Source organism: Rhipicephalus microplus, chromosome X, assembly GCF_043290135.1.
Source record: "Rhipicephalus microplus isolate Deutch F79 chromosome X, USDA_Rmic, whole genome shotgun sequence".
NCBI lineage: Eukaryota > Metazoa > Arthropoda > Arachnida > Ixodida > Ixodidae > Rhipicephalus > Rhipicephalus microplus.
Window position 1 is genome coordinate 426,469,976 of NC_134710.1, and position 20,937 is coordinate 426,490,912.

The window sequence follows — 20,937 nt, forward strand, 5'->3', positions numbered from 1 at the left end:
ATTTATTGCAAATCTTTAAAGCTGAGAATCACTCGAGATCGCTGCAGATTTCTGCGACTCGGCCAAACGCGTTTTCAACCGCCCACACACCAAGCGACACGATCTGCCCTGTTGACGTCATCGTTTTCAGCTGATCTGATTGGCTGTGGAACACGCAGTATAGGTATTTATTTTTATAAAGAGGAAACAAAAGCAGTTCCTAATTTGTAAGACACCTTATAATTTATTTTGCTTAAAATTTTTTGACACAGCAATAGAAGACGATCACAGTGTACAACTAAGCTTTGGGACTTCCGGCACATGGTAAACGTTGTCTGCTTGGATTCCACACGCTCTATGTTGACGTGAGCTGCGCAACGAGCGGGCATCATGCGGTTGTTGTGACACCACAGAACACCTATACACGGGTGACACCATGAATCACCCTTGCCTCGTTGTGGGCTGCAAGTCCGTTGATTAGCGACAAGTGAAGATACGACTGTGTGCCTGGGAAAGGCAGCAGGCGCACCAAGTGGCTGTAGCGCTCGGATTGCCCGTAGCAGATCGGCAGCGAAATTTACGCGTATGCGGTCGCCACTTTAAGCTGGAAGACTACGAACGCGATTCCGTGCTTGTGCGGCAATGTGAAGAGGCATCCCCTCAAATCCGACGCACTGCCATCTTTGTTCCTTCCTGGTGAAAAGGTAAGTTCACGGTAGATCCGGATCGTGCGACACGCACTGAAAACGCAGTTCGCACGTGTGCGTTCAGAAAATTCTATGTAACCTCGTTAATTATATCTATAACGACTATGTCTTTTCTATGCAATGTGGTCCACTTCGCAATAATTATATACACGCTGAAAAACTTTCGCCGGTTTGCGATTTTTAGAACGGATTATAAAATGACAGGCTGCCTTTCTGCACTAGTGTATACGGCGTAGGGCTAGTTCGTAAAATGCAGGTTCAAATGTACGGCATGCATGTTTACATGATGAGCTCAAAGAAAGCCCCGCAATAGAGCAACACGTGTTCGACGGCTTTGATAGGCTATGGCCCGATTGCTCGTGTTGTATTGATGCCGAATAGCAATAGCACGGCGCGCTAGAAAATCATCTCGCAGTGCCGCCGTCCAAAGTGCGTTGGAGCTTATGCTTCAACTTTAGCGCATATTCTTTATTTGTTGATTTATTTGCTGGTGTGAATGCACATTTGTGTGTGTGTAAAAGCAGCCGTGCAAGAGAAAGCGTGCCGATTGATGGGTGGTTTAATTCATCGACTGTGCTTGGGGAAATTCATTCAAAAAAGCTTAAGGCTGCTTACGGGGCTGATTATAAGCCTGCAGCTTTACGTTGTGGCATATCATGCGGGAAAGTGAAGAAGCCGAGAAATATTTGCGCCACAGCGTCTCTTAATTAATAAATTAATTGTATAACTGCAATACTCCATTTGTTTACATCATAATGCATGATCACCAAATCACAGCAGTGCAACGAAATAATAGCTTCACATTTAACAAGAACTTGTCAGTTCATCAAAAAAAGAACTGCTAATTAGTAGAAATGCATGCAGAGTTAACATGCTTAGTTCATCCGAGATGTGAAAAAAAAACGAAAATGCCGAAGTACTTTTTATACTAATACAATAAACTCTCCAGCCTCTTTGAGTATTATACATGATTTCTTGACAGCATGTTTTAGAACACACAAATAAAAAAGTTCATGCTATGTATAGGGAATTATTGCACATAAAATGTGTGAATTTAAATTCGAAGACAACACCTAAAACCATCGACAACCATTGTGTTTGTGGTAAAAGAAATTGCTGCTTCTTTCAGCATCACACACTGCTCCAGAAAAGTGTCGGAGAGTGTGGCACAGTTTTGAAACGTTCTGCTAGCCAGGTTAGTCCTGCTCTGTTTCCGTAGATTAGCACTGCACAAAAGTTGAATGTACATGTGTTGCACAGCATTGCGGCATGTTATGGAAAATAACTCAGTAACACATTTCTTATGCAGCCACACACCGGCAAACTAGCTGATGCCGGATAAGGCAGCTCGATTTCCACAGCTCTGAGCTCCAAAATGGGAAAATATTTTGTGTTCTTTGAAACATAACTTGGCACCAGGGAAGTTATCATAAAAACCAGAAGCATTTTAATAATCCTAAGTGTGTTGTTGTTCTTTAAAACAAAGGCAAGCTATTTTATGTTAAGTGGTTTTAATACCACATGGCCACAAAGACAGTGTGTTGTATAAAACATAGTTTCTCAAAAGTGCAGGTGTAACATAACATGTTTATTCTCAGCACCTCATATCCAGACAACCACACAAAAAACTGTGCGCAAGGCAATCATGAGTACAGTGGTAGCTCGGAAGACAGTGAAATGCCGGTCCGTTGGTAAGTTGACCTGAAGGTTGAAAAATGCACGTATGAGGCATAAAATGTACAGTAGCTGTTCAGTTACAGGATTCACACCTAAGCTCCTAAACAAAGAAAACTAGCAGGAAATAATGCATGATGATGAACATTTGGCCATGACACCAATTGAAGAAGTTTTGTTTTTTTTAGTGTTTCATAACCATTTCAGCTACGCAGGTGAACATGACCGTGAAGGTGCTTGTTTCGACCAATACACGCACAGCAGCTGCCTTCACCACAGAATCTGCAGTGCAGACACAGTGTGGTGCTTCATAACATGAGCCGCAGTAGCAGCTTCAGCCGATGTTGCTTCAGTGCACCAGCTTCCAGCAGGTTTCAGGCCTCTCGGTGGCTCAACACCTGTCCGAATGGATGAATCTTCTCCCGCTAAAGAAAAGCCAGCTGCTGAAACATCTGTCCAAATGAACGGATCTTTTCCTGCTGAGGAAGAAAAGCAAGCTGCTGAAGTTGAGGTCACATACTTCCCTCATTCAGCGAGTTTCTGCAGGTATTACAAGCATTGGTCTTTGGTGAACTAACAATAACGTTTAACTCTTTAACAATATCAGATACTAAGCGATTCGGTGATCTTTAACATGTGATGGGCGTGTGGTCACAAACTAGTTCGCATACTGAAACCACCACTTGAGACAGTTATTTTCTGGTGTTGCGTCGGCCTTTTCATGTTCGCAACAAAGGAAGTTAAGCCCCTTAGTTCCCTGAAACATTTCACCTAAGAGTAGTAGTGAGAATTGATTAGAAAGCAGAGAAGTCAGCCTGATCTAGTTCGCTCTAGAGTAGTTCGTGACAGTTCACGTATCTTTGCCAGAACTCAAATGGTCCATTCTGCAGTGCATGCTGATTTTCCGCACCTGTGTGTTTCAAAACTACACGAACGTGAAGAGGCAGTTCAATTCCTGTAAAACGCCTGCCGAGACACTTTCATGCATTACGGGGCAACCTGCAGATTTTATAATGATGTCAATAAGAGCTTGTACAATTGAATGCAGGTCGTGGCGAAAAATTTTTCAGGGGTGGTCTACCTGTTGAGGGCCTATAAAAAACCGTATTTTCATTATCCATGTTATGTCAAACACACCCCTCCATCCGAATTTCCAGGAGGCGTGGGGCTGGCCCTTAGGACAACCTTAATTCTGGCCATGGGCCTCAGTGAGCACCTATATAAGACACATGCACTGGGGAACAATTGAAGAATCATGTGAATTTTCTTATCAGCCTTATTTCAAAGTAGACACACTGGTCTCTCTTATGCCACTTTGTCTCTTAGAGTGTATCTTATGTAGGAGTTCGACTCTATAAGCAGCATTTATAAAGCGTCTTTATTGACATTAGCTAGACAAGAGGATTTCTATGACAACAGCAACGAAGAATGTTGGTACTCATTTGCAATTCATGATGCTCTATAATACAGCAGTGTTTTTAGATGTTGCCACAACCTCTAACGAGATAACGAAGAGCATGGGAGACCACGTTCCCCTGCACTGAGTACGCTTAGTTCCAGCGGTAAGACTAGTGCAGCAATTATGCTGAAACCTATGCTTGACTAGAAAGCAGCCCTGCCGAAAGCAGTAAGACTTATTTCACACAAAAGCACAGGGTGGTTCATGAAAACGTTATTTTATTACAAGCACGTGTTTTCAGACGTTCACCAAATAAGAAGGGGCGCACTGACACATGCGTACGGCTACATTCTGCGCAGCATCTACAATGGGCTGCCACCTACCAAAGCAGTTTCACAGTGAACACAAAGAAACAGTAAAATGATTTGATGTGACACTATTTACACATTATTTGTGTGCTAATACATCAATTTCTTTTGTATAAGACAGTGCCAGTTACTTTATATAAGACTTCCAAACAATGCTAGACTTAGCTCATGGAGTGACTGTTTTATGATAGTATACTTGTGCCGTGTTTGGGGCTATTATTAAAATGGAGTTCGCCAATTACGTTTTTTTAGTTGGTTGCGAAGAGATGCACCTAAAGGGTCCCTGCTATGGTTAACTAAAGCTGCGTTACCATTTCTGCTACAGCACAATGTAATAATAGGCACCGTAAATTAAGGTATTCACCTTGCATCATGACTGCTAAAGGCTACAAGCTTTCTAGCAGTGCTTTTCCTCCTGATCCTATCGAGAATGCAACTATCACTAGTGCACGATTGAGCTGTAGCTATTTGTCAACATTTTACTTGAATTTTTCACTTGAACGACACTACCTATATCGGCCACTCAACTTTTCTCCGGTGCACTTATAATCAGTAAACACTAAAAAGTATTTGAAGAAATTAAGTTAATCGAGACCATAAGCAATAAACAATTGGAGTAGTAAATTTGGAGGTGAAGTAATGGCTTCAGGTGAGTGGATGCCGACACCTACTTAATATCGCATTGCTCATTCTACTAATATACCTCGAAAACTTTCTCGAAGGTTGCCTGGCAATAGCACTGATCAGTATATTTGTTGCAAGGTGAAATGCAAGAAGAGCAGACCATGTGGTTCAAGGACACTAAAAAGTCTCACTTTATTCGTGTCAGTCTTCAAAAAAAATGAGGAGGCTATCTCGTATTGAGGAAATGGGGGTGAAAGGAAGCCTTGCATTGGTGGGTCTGGCTTTTTTTTATATACTTTCTGTTGCATAGTGCAACGCACCCACATGCTAAGCAACACAACACATGCTACAGGCATTATAATGATTGCGACTAAAACCTCTTCACAGTTACATCATAATTAATTTAATAATAGCCCCTACACTTTCCTTGGCATAATTGTCAGTCGGTTCTCAATAATATTGTACAACAAAGAAAACAAGCCCTTAAAGGGCCCTTATTTTTTCATTGATAGCGAGGGTCTCATTTTGTCAGGCTTAATGCCATCAGGTAGTATGCCAGGTTATATTAGTCAGCTGCCAGCGGTAAGAACATGACCTGCTACATGATGCCTATAGGCAAAAAATGAGTGTCTCACACTCGCTGCACTGGCAACTGGCAACGCTGACTGACACTACCACATTTAAATGCACATACATATCCAATAAAGTCGACGGAGGGGATGACCGCCATGGTAGCTTAGTTGGTAGAGTGGCGAATGCGTTATTCGAAGGTCGCAGGTTCGGTCGCTGCCCACGGCAAGTTATCTTTTCTTCCACTTTTCTTCGCAGTTACATTACAATTACTTCATAACATCTCATATAGTTTTCTTGGCATAATTGTCTGTCAGTTACCGCTAACCTAACGAAGCCGTATTAATTAGATCTAACGAACAATAGTACCAACGAAAGCCTAGGAGACGTTATTACTTGTATATGTAATGTAAATTTGAAAAAAAAATAAAGGTGTATGAAAAGATTGCTTTTCGTGAGCTCGAACTGAACTTGTGAAGTTCGAATAACACATGCGATGCTCTACTAACTGAGCTTTCACGGCAGCCATTCCCGCGTCCACTTTATGCGGGACATATGTGCACTTAAATGAGAGTCCGTCAATCAGCCCCACCACGTGCTATGCGACACCAACAGGCAGAAAAGTGTTTCACACTTGCCGTCATGGTCGCTAGTAGCGCTGACTCACGTTGCCACTTGTAAATGCGCTAATATACTGGACAAAGAGGACGAGAGAATGGCCGCCGTGTTAGCTTATTTGGTAGGGCATCGGGCGTGTCATGGGATGGTCGCAGGTTCAGTCCCAGCTCCTAGCAAGAAATTTTTTCGTCCCACTTAATTTCTTTTCATTCACATTGCATTTACTATAATTAGTGTCCCCTATAATTTTTTATGGCATTATGGTAGGTTAGTTCTCATAAATATTATGTCTTGCAAAAAAATAAAGCCTTAAGATTTTCACTTTTTTCTTTCAACCAAGCCATGTGACTTGTCCACTGTGCAATACTGAGTAACCCACAAGCACTAACATGTTTTGTAGGGTCATTCATCTGCAGTATCCATCAAGACAACAGCACTGGTGTTCTAACAATGGAAGAGCCTCTTCCCAGGGAACGAAAGTTCATTGTGTTTGAGAGCTCCCTTCATGAACTGCTCACTAACTGCTCCATATGTGGCCGAGCAGTTAGCAACCTGAACTTCAGCGTCATGGGAACTCTGGTCGTCGTGGAGGGGGTGTGCGAGCAACTGCACAAGCTCCGGTGGAGATGCCAGCCACTTGTACGAGATAGCGGAGCTGGAGCCGGCAGCTTCCTCCTGGCCGCTGGCATGCAGTATTAGGGCTGCGTGGTGGCTGCAACCATCTGATGCCTTGGTGCTCAAGTCATCACGGAGTGCGCCTTCTACAACTACCAGAGGGCCTATGCTCCCGGCAGTAAAACAGGTGCGCTTATTGATCACCACCTAAATATAACTATAGCAAGACTTGTAGACATATTAGGCAGCGTGAACACAAATGCTTATACTTCTCTTGCATTACATATGAATCTTATATTTTAACATAATTTTGCCATAAATTTACACATTGCAAAGCATTTGCTTCCTTCTGTATATCTTTGTCAATGTTATCTAAATTCAGAAAATGAAATCATTTTGTATTAAAACTAGCCCATCTGATTTTGTGGTTGCAATAGGAAAGAGAAGCCTAATATTTTTGTACGCTATTATTTAAATGTTGAAACCAGTCATCTGGAAAAATCATAGTTTTACAAACAGCTTTAGCATACCTCCTTATTTATCTTACTGTGTAATACGAATACTCATGATAGAACTGAGTTTGAGATGACGAACTTGTACAGTGGTAAAAATGTAGCAGTGGTGGAATACTCGTGGGCATATCGGCATGAAACATCATTGCTAATATACTAGGCCCTGGAAACTCGGCGCTAGTTTCAGTTTCAAAGAACATGCACGCTCATAGCGGTTGCGGGGCATCCTATACGGTTGAACGGAGTGAGGTTGATGTGAATGTTCGAATTCATTGGCTATGACACGTTTTTACAAACGAAACAAATTTACACCCCGTAAAAAATTCTCTTTTGTTTACATGTTTTTTTCTTATAGCTCATTTAGAGAATTTTAAATAAGGTGAAGCACTGGGAGTGATTGACTTGCGTTTGTAGCGCTTGCCTCCGCTCCTTCTTGCCTTTCGCTCAGCAATATTAGAAGCTGGATCTCGCTCAGTTATCTCGGTCGGTTGCTGTGTCAACTACGAGAAAGATAAACACGGCAAGTTGTGGCGGGCAGAGAATGGACCACAGTGAGCTACGCCGAACAAGTAAACCATGCATTAGTCGAAGATGGCTTAATCGGCCAACACGTTTTTTGCGTCTTTGCGGTGTGCTAGCCCGGAGATTTCTAGTTCCGCGAAGATTTTTCAGCGTTTCCTAAAAGCAACGGGTGAGCACAAGAACTTGAACCAATTATTCAAGCAGGTACTGATTTTGCATGAGTACATATGAGCAAACCCAGTTCTCCGCATGCCTGACTGGACTGAGAGAAGTGCAGTGTCTCTTGACTAATTGGTGAAGAGAGCAGCCAAGCTACTGTCGAGAAATTAGTTTTATTGAAAGGCTTGAATTCGAGTTCGCTCGGCTACATATAGTTTTAGCTACTTTTACCTTTAGCAACAAGATAAAATAACGTCAAATAATTATAGGCCACTTCCTGCTTACGAAATTCTTGTAGCCATGGTTTCAAACTCTGTGAGCCCTTACTTCTAATAGTGTCACTCGAATACACTTGATGGACGAAATGCTTCTAAATATTATTACAGAGAATGTCGATGGAGGCAACGTTTTTACAAGTAAACTTTTCTTCATCAAGGCAACGCTGTTGCTCTCATGAGGACAAGTGAACTTGCCGAAACACTGTTTCCGGCGACGTTCTTTCTCGAAGAACTTCTGATCGCTTCAAGCCTCTTCGTGCCTCTGAACTTAAGGGTTGTTTGGTACTAAATTTTTATGCCCGTCGTCATAACAAACGTGATTGAATCAAATACATGTCCTATCCGGAACGTTTGATAATTTTAACATTGGTTCGGATATTGGGTTCAATGTTTGCTCATTATGTCCATATGTCAGTTGTAAATTGAAGCTGCATTTATAGATTGACACTTTCACACTACGTGTATGTACCTGTTTTTTTATGCAAAACATGCAATAAAAAAAGCATTTCATTCGTGTCGATCGAGTTTTGTCTTACAGTGAAATCAGTCACCTTAACTTTTGCCTCTTCAAAACCCGAACAAAATTTGAAAAAAAGATTACCAAAATTTTATGGACGCATTGCCCAAGCAGCCAGTGGACCTGCAAGAAGGCACGAGCGCATTCTGTTTGCATGTGATGTGGGAAAGGAGAGCTCCCGCGGCAAGCCTCCTCCTGTCAATTTTTTGTTCTTTCCATCTATTTGAGGCCTCACCAGTGACGTCATGAAAGAAATTTTCTGTTCGTGCTAGAAACACTGTTGGGATGATCAAAATGTCCGGCACCGTAGGAAATGTTTGTGCATTTGCTTGTATGATCGTGTTCGCAGTCGTTTAGGCGACTGTAGGCCACAATGTAAGGCGCCCGTGACACTTTGATAACTCAAAAATTATGAAGCACAAAAGTAACCGTATGTGTTGTGTACCTCAATGCACACGCCGTGCATTCCAAGGTGAAGTGAGCCTACACTCGTAATCCTTAGACGAGCGTCTCAAAAAGGCGTGGGTGATGAAACTCCGCAAAGGCAGGGGCGGTCACGAAGCCTATGAAAGCATGTAGCTCCCATTTTAAGCCCCAAAACTTCTTCTTGAGTACGACAGGTAAGGAAAGTGCTAGCATATCCATAGGTCGCACTTAATTCTCAGCACGGCACCGTCACGCCGCGAGACTACTACGACTAGAAAGAAACATTCATCGGATTACATTATACGTGCAGATGAGTGTAGCAGTGATGTTCATTGCATGTGTAAAGGCGAATTTCGAATCATCTTGGTGTGCAAGTAATACTGATAGCTAAGCTCGGGAAAGTCCACAATTTCCACATGAAGTATAAATGATACTGGCTTCCGTGCTTTTCTCGATTGCTCATGATCAATGCTCGTACGCACACACATTTCGTTGCGCATTGGCAGGCTCCTCCTTGTGATCAAAGGGCTAACTTATGCACTGCTGTTCATAGCATTGTTTCTGCCAACAAGCAGGTATTAAATGGAAAACGCAAATGCATTTGCAATGGCAAACTGAAACTGGGTTTGTTTTCCAGTATTATGCTTTCGTTAGTATTTTTTATTCGCAAGAACGTACGTGTACCTCGGCACATTTTTCAAGTGTAACTTTACTACTTTTCCATGATATTCAAGCGCCAGAAATATGGACGCCATCAAGAACAATGCTCAAAAAGAATGCGGTGCTTTCTGAATGCCTGCCTGTACGAAGTCATGAGAAAGAAGATTTCATGCGGAAGCAGTCATCTCTTGAGAGAGTTCCGCGAACATTGGCACGAGAAGCAGCAAGTAGATTTCTGTGTGATAACCATTGCCTCTAAAGCTTTTTACAGCAATATTCCAACTCTAGGATGAGCTGTTCTGTGCATGTTTTGCTACGTATAATATTAAGACATTTGTTCATTTGTAATGGCATGTGCTTTTTTTTGCTTAGGAGGCATCAATTTTTACGTGGAACTAATCCTAGGCAGACTGAATTGCTGTATGCGCGCAAGGAGATGATTCATCATCACAACCTCACTTTTTTATGTGTGTGCATGCTTTCAGAACTTTTTGTTGCCAAACCAGCAAGCTCTAGCATCAACAGTGTGCCGTGCCTGTCCCCTGTAATGCCTTTGGATGAATCGGAAAACAGGAGCATAAACTTTGTAAGTTTCAAATCAATTTTGGTACACTCAAATAAGGATTGCACCTGTATTTTTTCACATGAAGTAAGTATCAAGCGTACCTCAAAACCTAATATAAGCATCTAATAAAATGTCACTACTGAAAAAGAAACCTTTGCATGTATATAGTGTTTTTTTTTATTTCTGCACTCAATGTAAACATAGACAGTGCCTCAAATCTTGAAGTAAGCATCTCAAAAAGAAACTTCACCTTAGAAAAAGCTTTTGCTTGTATATATTTTTATGTACTGCAGACAAACACGTTCGTAGGAGCAAGATAACAGAAGCTCGAAATATGTGGCGCTATGAATATAACTAATAAGCTATTCACTTTGTTGCCAAGTAAAAAATTCAGAGCTTTAGTAACATGAAAACAATGTAGCTATTGCCAGGTTTTTATGCTGTCACCAGTTATAAGACTCCTATTGCAGTGACATCTACCCTTGTAGTGTTGACAGGAAAGTGTTATATTTGTAGGTATTGCTAAGAGTGTTCAGAAAACTCTGCAGCGCTAATAAATGATAATGTTTATATCTGATGTGTACTGCTCCATGTGACTGTAAATAATAGGGCTTAGGGAGGGGTGCTTATTTTCCTAGAAAGAAGACAATTTAAAAATTAGGTAGCGGAGCTCTACGATGGTGCTAGCAAAATTTTGCGCTCTTGCTTAACTGAAGAAAACCTCGTCTCTAGCAGTGTCTATGACTGAAATTGTCTTGGAGGACTAGTTTGTTGATTTAAGTAAGCAATTGTGGACTACACACAATAAAAAAAAACACTTTAAGAATACAAACAAAACAGATTCAGTCTTTATCTCTTTATTGTCTTTCATGCTGTGTTTTTCCTGTTAGTGTGCAGTTCATAATTGTTTACTAACTGTGAATAAGAGAAAGTTCACCGTGAATATGATACCTCTTTGTGTTTCCTTCTATAGATTTATAATATTTCATGTTTAATTGCTATAGTCTTTAATTTAAATAAACAGATACCACAGAATCTGTATGGTTTGTTGACGTAATGTGACACTGTATAAAAATCATGAAAATTTACTGTGATCTTGCTTATTTCCAAGCACCGTCTCTTATTATCTATGTTTGCTGTCAGGAAACACCAATACTCGAATCTGGTATGGCTGAGGGTGCTGCGGAGCCGTGTGCTGCTGGGTTGGAATCCACCTTAGACTACCCAAGGGTTCAAGATGAGAACACTGCGGTTCAGGTTTTCTTGCGTCTCTGTGAAAACGAAAGTGGTTCCAACGACAACGCAGTGCAAGGCTGCACAGATTCTATGGCGTGCTTTAAAATAAGTCTTATCGATCTCAGGGGCACTCACTCGGCCGTTAAAGCATTTATGGGTGTCGAATCAATTGAACTTCTCAGGTGCATCTCGGAGTGCATGGCTGAACTAGACACTTTGAAAGGGGAGAGAAGCGTTCTGGAACGAGTGATCCTGGTCCTTGTTCGTCTAAAAACATTTCTCTTCTTTAGATGCTTGGCAGCAATGTTTTCGGTGTCCGAAAGTACCGTTCACCATTACTTTTATGGTACTATATACCTCATGGCAGCTGTTCTCAAAGCAGCTATACCATGGCAAAGTAAAGCTGAAGTGCAAAATAATGGGCTCAAATGTTTTGCGGCCTACAGAGACGTCAGGATCGTGCTTGACTGCATTGAAGTGGAGGTTGAAAAATCCCACTGTGTGTCTTGCCGCAGCCTGACATACTCACACTAGAACGCGTTCATACCCACTGTCTCATTAGTTCGTGTTGATTGATTTGATTGATATGTGGGGTTTAACGTCCCAAAACCACGATATGATTATGAGAGACGCCGTAGTGCAGGGCTCCGGGAATTTCGACCACCTGGGGTTTTTTAACGTGCACCCAAATCTGAGCACACGGGCCTACATTTCCGCCTCCACTGGAAATGCAGCCGCCGCAGCCGGGATTTGATCCGGCGACCTGCGGGTCAGCAGCCGAGTACCTTAGCCACTAGACCACCCCGGCGGAGCCATTAGTTCGTGTTACATGATGCAATATTAGTTCATGTTCATAAAATAAAGCTAAATATATTGCGGCATTACGTGATCATTTCAAGCTATTCTCTGTATCATATGTTATCACTCTCAACATTTTCAAGTGATTCTTGAATGGTTTAGCCAGAATTAAAGATCGGTCTAACAAGCAGTAATGTTACGAATTTCCCCGAGCTAAATAAGTTTCCACTCTTGGCCAGGTACTCGCAGGGTTGAATGATTTAATCTATTCGAATTACTGAAGCTATCATGGCACTACCCGATTTTCGGGAATAAATTGGCAAAAATGCAGTTATACGTTTCTAACACAGAAGGCTTTGTGAATACGCGGCACAACACTGTTATGCTAAATCATTTAGCCTTTCGTTACAGCTGTTGCTTCGTTTTGATGAGGCTTCACATTGTACAAGTGCAAGAAACAGTGCACCTAACAGTCCATAATTTTCGACACACCAAATGGCACAAACGGTGGTGGCAGTTTGTTGATCATGTAAGTGCTCCCACAAGAACAGAATGTCTGCCCTTTGTATTTAAGTAGTTTATGCAAGACTTTGCACCGATAGTCTCCTCACAACTTTTTTTCTCTGCCTGTTCACAAATTTAGTGTATTTCTGCCCAACTTCACGTGCTTTAGCATGGAAAGCATCATGTCTAAACTACCTTGAGGACATTTTAGACACGCAGCAGATATGTGTCAGTGGCAAGTAAAGTGCTCTGGCAGCATTATGGTGCCGCTAGGTTACAATTTGAAGTTTTGAAGGATAAAAGGATTACTTTCATTTCATGATTGACTGGTTTACCGAAATAAGTTAAGCAAAGTTTACTTTCGTCTGTTCTGGCGTTTATTGCCTCGGAATTTCTGGAATACGGGTAGTTGGGAGGATACTGAAATTTTTCTGTTCTTTCATCTAAATAAGCACGATGGATGCTACAAAGGCAGAGATGGTACTGAGGGAAAGAAGGCACATCAGCATGTATCATGATCCTCAACCTAATCATTTTTAAATATAATTCACGGTGTCCAATGTCCCAAAGTCACAATATGAATGCAACTGCGATAGCGCGTGACTGTTCAGTCATCAGTGGAGCACCGCCCCGCCGCGGTGGTCTAGTGGCTAAGGTACTCGGCTGCTGACCCGCAGGTCGCGGGATCGAATCTCGGCTGCGGCGACTGCATTTCCGATAGATGCGGAAATGTTGTAGGTCCCTGTGCTCATATTTGGGGGCACGTTAAAGAGCCCCAGGTGGTCGAATATTCCGGAGCCCTCCACTACGGCGTCTCTAATAATCATATGGTGGTTTTGTGACGTTAAACCCCACATATCAATCGATCAAATCAGTGGAGCACCACTAGTCAATGTAGTAGAGCTGAATATTTGGTACACTACACACGCCAGAGAGCTGAAAAGCAGGTGTTGCGTGGTTTAATCAAACCATCTGGCCAGGTTAGTGCCACTTCACCCCCATGCCAGTGTACTCTCAAGGTTACTATTGCTCACTTTGCTGATTTTATATGTGGTGTTTAACGTCTCAAAACCACCAAATGATTATAAGAGACGCCGTAGTGGAGGGCTCCGGAAATTTCGACCTCCTGGGGTTCTTTAACGTGCTCCCAAATCTGAGCACACGGGCCCACAACATGTCCGCCTCCATCGTTGCTCACTCAATTACATGAAGTGCAGTGAAATTCAACACAGATGGCTCGCACAGAGTGTTTGTGAAAAGCAATGCTACTGAGTTGTGCAAACGTAGCTTTGCAGTGAAAATGCAGTAATCACAATTTTTTTCTGTTAGTGTCGTGCATTGTTCACTAGCTTATGTTATTTTAATTGTGACTTTAGGAGATTTACTCTACTCAATGTACTGTTTAGTCAAAGGAGTACTGACACAACATTTGCAAGGCAAGAGACTTCTTAGGTAGATTAGGGTGAACACACACTCATAATCCACAAATTATGAAAAGTAATATAGCCTTAGCATGAAGCTTTTTGCATATATTACACAACTGCTTCTGAAACAGAGTACTTGTCCAAGTCGCTATCAGCCTGGTTCGTGTAAAGAAGCAGCAACCTAGTTTTTGTGTGCTATTGCGATGCTTGCTTACTCCCTCTCTCTAGCTGCTCACAAGCACATGATGCTATGCGCGACATGTGTCATGAGTGGATCAGTGTTTAGTGTGCTCACATCGTCAAAATGTACCTGTAAACAAGCTCTTACTAGGTGTCACCTCTTCGATGTTTCCTGAAAGAGTAACTGGCTGCATGAAACGTGTCTCTAAATAATAAACCATCGTGCACTGCAGCAAATCAGATTTTCAGACGTGATAAGTGGGTCTTAAGCTACTTAGCTATTTATTGTGACAAAATAAATAACTAGGCATAAATTTTTGTGTGAGTGCTTCTTCAAATATTTTCTTCTTGTTCAAGTCATTCTCTTTATTTCAAATACACGTCTTACAGTTCACTAATTTGAAATCGTACAACTGGTGCAAACACGATAACCATTCATGACATTGTTTGATTGGTGGGGTTTGACGTCCCAAAACCACCATATGATTATGAGAGACGCCGTAGTGGAGGGCTCCGGAAATTTTGACCACCTGGGGCTCTTTATCATGCACGCAAATCTGAGCACACAGGCTTACAGCATTCTCGCCTTCATCAAAAATGCAGCTGCTGGAGCCGGGATTCGATCCGGCGACTTGCGGGTCAGCTACCGAGTATCCTAGCCACTAGACCACCATGGCGGGGCAATGATCATGACATGCGTGTCATGTAAGAACATGACTACATGCATGCTTATGAAGCGCTCGCGGCCGTTTCGCTACCTTGACATATACCAAATTTAGTATTACGCGACGAGAACGGACGACGAAGGTAAATCAAACGTGTAAACATGATAATCATGACATGCATGTGATGTAAACATGACTAGCTGAGTTTGTGATACTTTAGCGGCCGTTTCGCTACCTTCACATATACCAAATTTGGTATTACGTGACGGCAATGGACGACAAACACAAATGCGAGGAGCAAACATGATAGTCATGAGATTGCAGTTATGTACGGCATAATTCACATGCCTACCACTGCTGGGGCTTGTATTGCAAACGGTAGTGGTGCCGCTGGTACGTGACTATTAACTACTTACTTGCATCTTATCCAGGTACCTGAACGCGCTTAATGTTTCCATTTGTGTTTACTGTGTACTGCATCCATGCGCCTCGTAACGTTGTGGTTTAAAGAGACAAATCAACCTTCCTCATTCGTACTTCGCATATCATCGATTCCAACTGTACGTGGAATCTGCCATTTTTCCCTCTAGATGCTCGGATTCCTTGCTTCAAATATGTTGTCTTATATTCAGTTCCTAATTTCTGGTCGGTGATATTTCTTTTTTGATTAATGAAAGTTTGAACTTTAATTTCGTCCTTCCTTTAAAAACGAACCAGTTTGGGTATGATCTACAGTTTACCACCCAGTGTGGGTATGACCTACAGTTTCAAGGGTGTACCAAGGTATATCTAGAGTGTTAGCGAAGGCTCCATAGAAGCCCATACGTTCAGAAAATGGCGGCTGACCAGCTGCTCATGAAGCTTAGCGCCATCTACGTGAAGAGAGAACACTTCCAGCGAAACACAAAATAAAGCACATGTGAGGCAATAGCTGGCAAACAAGTGATGTAATTTAGTGTGCACTAGCGCAAAATTTGATCCCAGATTACTTTTCATAGGCCCCTGATCGCTAAGGACTCGCGCTATGGCGATCGCCGGCGGGTCATCACGAGTGTGCTTCAAGTCCACGCCAGCTAATCTAACATAGACTCATCACTAAATAGTGGTGTTTGAGTGTACCACCGTTCACTTTGCCTTGGTTTTACAGGGAAACTTATTCTTTGAACTTTGATTCAGCGTTCGTGGCGTCTTCCGCAGTTTGGATAAAGCAAACAGCGTATAGCTGTCATATCGGCAGCGTGGCTTATTTGCTTCACGCATACGCAGGTTCTTTAGCATGCACAATGCTTGTGATCTTCTGTTCTAACGGGAATAAATGACGCCTAGTCTTGCCAAATCGATGACATTTTTTTGTTTTATTCAGTGGTCACAATAGCTCTTAATAGATTACACTGCACAAAATGGTAATGACAACGAAAAATCTGCAGACACTTCCTGCGTCATGTGTTTTTTTTTTGTATGATACTCCGATAAATTACCGCTACGTATGCGAACGAAGACATGCGATTTGTACCGTGATAGATAACTTGGCAATCTGCTCACCCATAATGCGAAAAGTAGGCACTGCGTGCTCAAGAAGGAAACCGGTTTGCAGGAATACTGGTGGATGAATGTCCAGCAAGCAGTGCATTCTTATCTAGAAGACATGGGTCACCAGGCATATGTTTCTTAATACTGCATCCTTGCAGAGCACATTGTTTCCGCAGCTACCGACGAAGGCACTCAGGGTTAAATGTAATTCGCATCGTTCCACTCTCGTTGGGCACTGCACTGAAGACGTTAACCAATGATAAAAAACACATAACGAATTCGCGCACAACAGCGAACGCAAGCAAGCGCGAAACATTAAAACACGAGAAAGGAGTGTCTTCCCAGACGAATTTTTTCGCTATGTGTGGTTTAACGTCCCAAAACCACCATCATTATGAGAGACGCTGTAGTGGAGGGCTCCTGAAATTTCGGCCACCTGGGGTTCTTTAACGTGCACAATGTGCACGTGCCCAAATCTGAGCACATTGGCCTACAGTATTTTAGCCTCCATCAAAAATGCAGCCGCTGCAGCCGGAATTCTATCCCGCGACCTGTGGGTCAGCAGCCGAGTACCTTTGCCACTAGACCACCGCGGTGGGGCTCTCAGACAAATTTCACGAGCGAGTCTTGCCATGTATACCCCTTTAGTGCAAGGGCTTCACTGAGTAATAATAGCGTAGGCAGAGGGCACTAAAAAAACGTTTCGTAATAATAATACCATCATAAATTTTTTGTTCATTACACCTACATAATATTGTCGGAGAAAAAAAAATCTTAGTCATAAAACCAATTGAGTACTTTGAATTTGAATCAAACTTGGTTTTTAACTATTAGAGTTTGTTTCCCCCAGACATAGTCGCGCTTCAGTCGCAGCTCCCATAACTCCCCACGCTATTGTCGCTGGCAGTAGCTTCTGAACCGCTTTTCGCCCCAGCCTTCGCGACCTCTTTAAGTTGACCTTGGGTGTACTCTGCTGTTGTTTGGGTCTACATATTCTCTATATTTGTCCGTTAGATATTGTTGAAGCCCTCAATAATATTTTTTATTTTTTATTTTATTTATTTATTTCACAATACTGCAGGCCAGCATGGCCCAGGCAGGAGTGGAATTACAGAAAAAAAAGAATACAGAAATCAGTGATAACAACACTGGCAGCGCAAGCAATATATCACAACACTCGTAGCATAACAGTTTAACAGTAATATGACAGCAATATAAAAGTTTATAACGCAGCATAACAGCAATATAACAGTTACAATGATTCAATGTTCAATACAACACAAATATTGCTCAAGGACTTCGTCAAAATCGTCTGCCTCGCAAACGAACTTAGGTAGACTGTTCCAATCCGAGACAGTGCGGGGGAAAAAACTCTGTTTGAATGCCTCTGTTTTGGCAAAAATGTGTTGTAGGGTGTGTTTGTGAGCGTTGCGCGTAGTTCTCGCTGTAGTGGTCTTTAAATATGAAGGTGCAGACATACCAAGTTTTCCGTTAAAAATATTGCGCAAGAATTTAAGTCGACTGATTTTTCTGCGGACAGCCAAGGTGGGGATGTTATTAGCATTCATGAGTTGAGTTGGTGAATCTAGTCTTTTGTACTTATTGAATATAAATCTGATGGCTTTCTTTTGTAGCGCTTCTAAGCTCTGTATGTCTTTTTTCGTGTACGGATCCCATACAACGGACGCATACTCCAATTTAGGTCTGATAATTGCATTATACGCTTGAAGTTTAACATTCACAGTTGCCTTTGCAAGCTTCCTTTTCAAAAAGCACAGCTTCCGAAAAGCTGAAGTGCATATTGACGAAATGTGTGCTCGCCACGTCATATCACTTGAAAGAGTGATCCCTAAATACTTATACTGCGTTACCGATTGAATGGGTGAGCCATGAATATTGTAGGTAAACACACTAGGATTTGTTTTTCGCGTTATATTTATGAGCACTGTTTTATCAACGTTTAATTCCATGTCCCATGCTGCGCACCAGCATTCAATGTTGCGAAGAGCTTGCTGTAATAGGTTATGGTCGTCAGAGCAGGTTATTTCTTTAAACACAACACAATCATCCGCGAAAAGCTTAATAGACACTGTGTCAGGGATTGCTTGCACTAAATCATTTACATATATAAGGAATAATAGTGGCCCCAACACACTTCCCTGTGGCACACCAGAAGTGACATTGAGCATCCCAGATACACTAGATTTAATTTCGACGAACTGTTTTCTATTAGTTAAATAAGATTCAACCCACTTAATAAGATAAAGCGGCAATCCTATGTTACGTAATTTCAGAAGTAATTTACTATGCGGAACCTTATCAAACGCTTTAGAAAAATCGAGTAGAAGTATATCAGTTTGCCCTGATCGATCTAAAACTGCCATAAAATCATGGATAGTTATAACCAATTGCGTTGTTGTGGACAATCCCTTCCGAAATCCATGTTGGCAAGGGGACAAGATGTTATTATCCGCTAAGAAGCACTGAATATTTTGAGCCACTATGTGTTCTAGTAACTTGCAACTTACTGAAGTTAAGGAAACCGGTCTGTAATTAGAAACAATTGATTTATCTCCCTTCTTATGGATGGGCACAACACGCGCAATCTTCCAGTCACCCGGAACTTCACCACTACGCAATGATTTATTAAATACCTCTGTCAAGAAATCAGTTATCTGTGTAGAATAGCGCTTTAAAAATGTATTTGGGATTTGGTCTGGTCCTATACTTTTTTTGGTGCTCAGTTTTCTTAGTAAAATCAAAACACCCTCCCTTGTGACAGTGGGAATGTTCACCTCGTTAACAATAGCTGGCAGAGGTACATAAGCATTGGAAAAAGTGAAGACGCTGTGAAAATATTCATTGAATGCCTGCGATATTAAGAAGCCGTCAGTTTCGTATTTGCCGTCCAGTTTAATTCTATTCACTGTTTCATTGGTTTGAGCCAGAAATCTCCAGAATTTAGCAGGATCTTCTTTAATGAATGAAGGGAGAGTGACTTGATAGTAATGTGTCCTAGCATCATTTACTTTGGTCGCCAAATTTCTTTTCAAAACCTCAAATTTTTCGGGTGCTACGTTTTTACGCTTTCTAAGTCGCTTGATTCTGCGTTTAATGTGGATAATCTCCCGAGATATCCATGGATGTTTACGGTTCTGGCGTACCTTCCGGAAGGGGACAAACTGCTGAATGGAGAACCAGACCGCACTTTTAAATCGCATCCACAATGCATGGACATCATCGTGCGTGCTGTAGCTTAGTACACTGTCTAAGTAATCTGTGATTGCTGTATCATCAGCGCGATCAAAATCTTTGACATCCACTGAATTTGTACTCGAACGCACTACAGAGCATCGATAAGGCCAAGAGAAAAACAACAAACTGTGGTCTGACACTCCTTTTTCAACTGTGATAACACCATTTAAAAAGATATCGCTGACAAAGAATAAGTCCAAGACAGCACTGTTGCGCGTAGGCTCACAGACAATTTGGTCAAGGTTCAGAGCTAACATTGCGTCTAAAACAACATCACTCGATTTATATTGCCCGTAAGCTAAGTTCTTCCATTTGATAGCTGGAAGGTTGAAGTCACCTGTAATCATGATGTGACGTGTACGGTTTAAAAGGAGATGGTCGTAAAGCTGTTCGAGAAAAGAATCTGAGACTTCCGGGGCTTTATAAACAACACAAAGCATAAAGGTTAAACCATTTACAGTGACGTTGAGGAACAGGCTTTCGTGATCGGCAATCTGATTGATCAAACATACATCAATATCAAGTTTACAAATAACCGCAACTCCTCCGCCACGTGTGCCTCGATCACGCCTGTGTATCTGATAGCCGGGAGGAATAATTTCGTCATCTCGTACACCATCATGCAACCAAGTCTCAGTGATAACAACCACATGAGGGTCGTACGTCAAAAGCAATAGTTCTAATTTATCCGCTTTGTTCACAATGCTTCTTGCGTTGAAAGAGAGCATACGAAGGTTCTTAAATGCAGACAGTGAAAGCTACGCTGTTTGCGTAGGATCTTTGCCAGATCGAACAATGACACGCGTGTTCGAAACATCATCCCATGCGTAGAACTGTGAATCAACACGCAATTTATCCTTTACCAGCGCAATCCTCTTGCCTTGCTCTTTCTCGACTTTGGCGCTTTGCCATAGCAGTTTTCGTTTTCTTAGCGTGTCAGCAGAAAAGTCATTTTGCACGGAAATTTGTGTTCCCTTCAGCTTTTTGCAGTTCCGCAGCACTTCCTGTTTTTCCGTATAATTTTGAAAAAACAGAATTACAGGTCGCTTTCCAGCACGTTTTCCCAAACGGTGTATTCTAGCAACAGACAAGCACTTTACGCCGAGCCTATCCTCGAACACCTCTTTTATTACTTTCTGCCGTAGAACATCC

General features: G+C 42.0%; 1 long non-coding RNA gene across 2 annotated transcripts; it reads left to right on the plus strand.

The window, feature by feature from the left end:
* Positions 1-274: 274 nt before the first annotated feature.
* On the plus strand, positions 275-11,972 carry LOC142776547 (uncharacterized). 2 transcript variants are annotated; one of them, XR_012887631.1, is made up of 5 exons: positions 275-683; positions 2,568-2,906; positions 6,340-6,741; positions 10,114-10,214; positions 11,337-11,972. It is a non-coding gene; the product is annotated as an uncharacterized LOC142776547 (long non-coding RNA). The 2 variants fall into 2 exon arrangements; XR_012887630.1 differs by having other exon boundaries at positions 276-683; positions 10,114-11,972.
* The last annotated feature ends 8,965 nt before the right edge of the window (positions 11,973-20,937 follow it).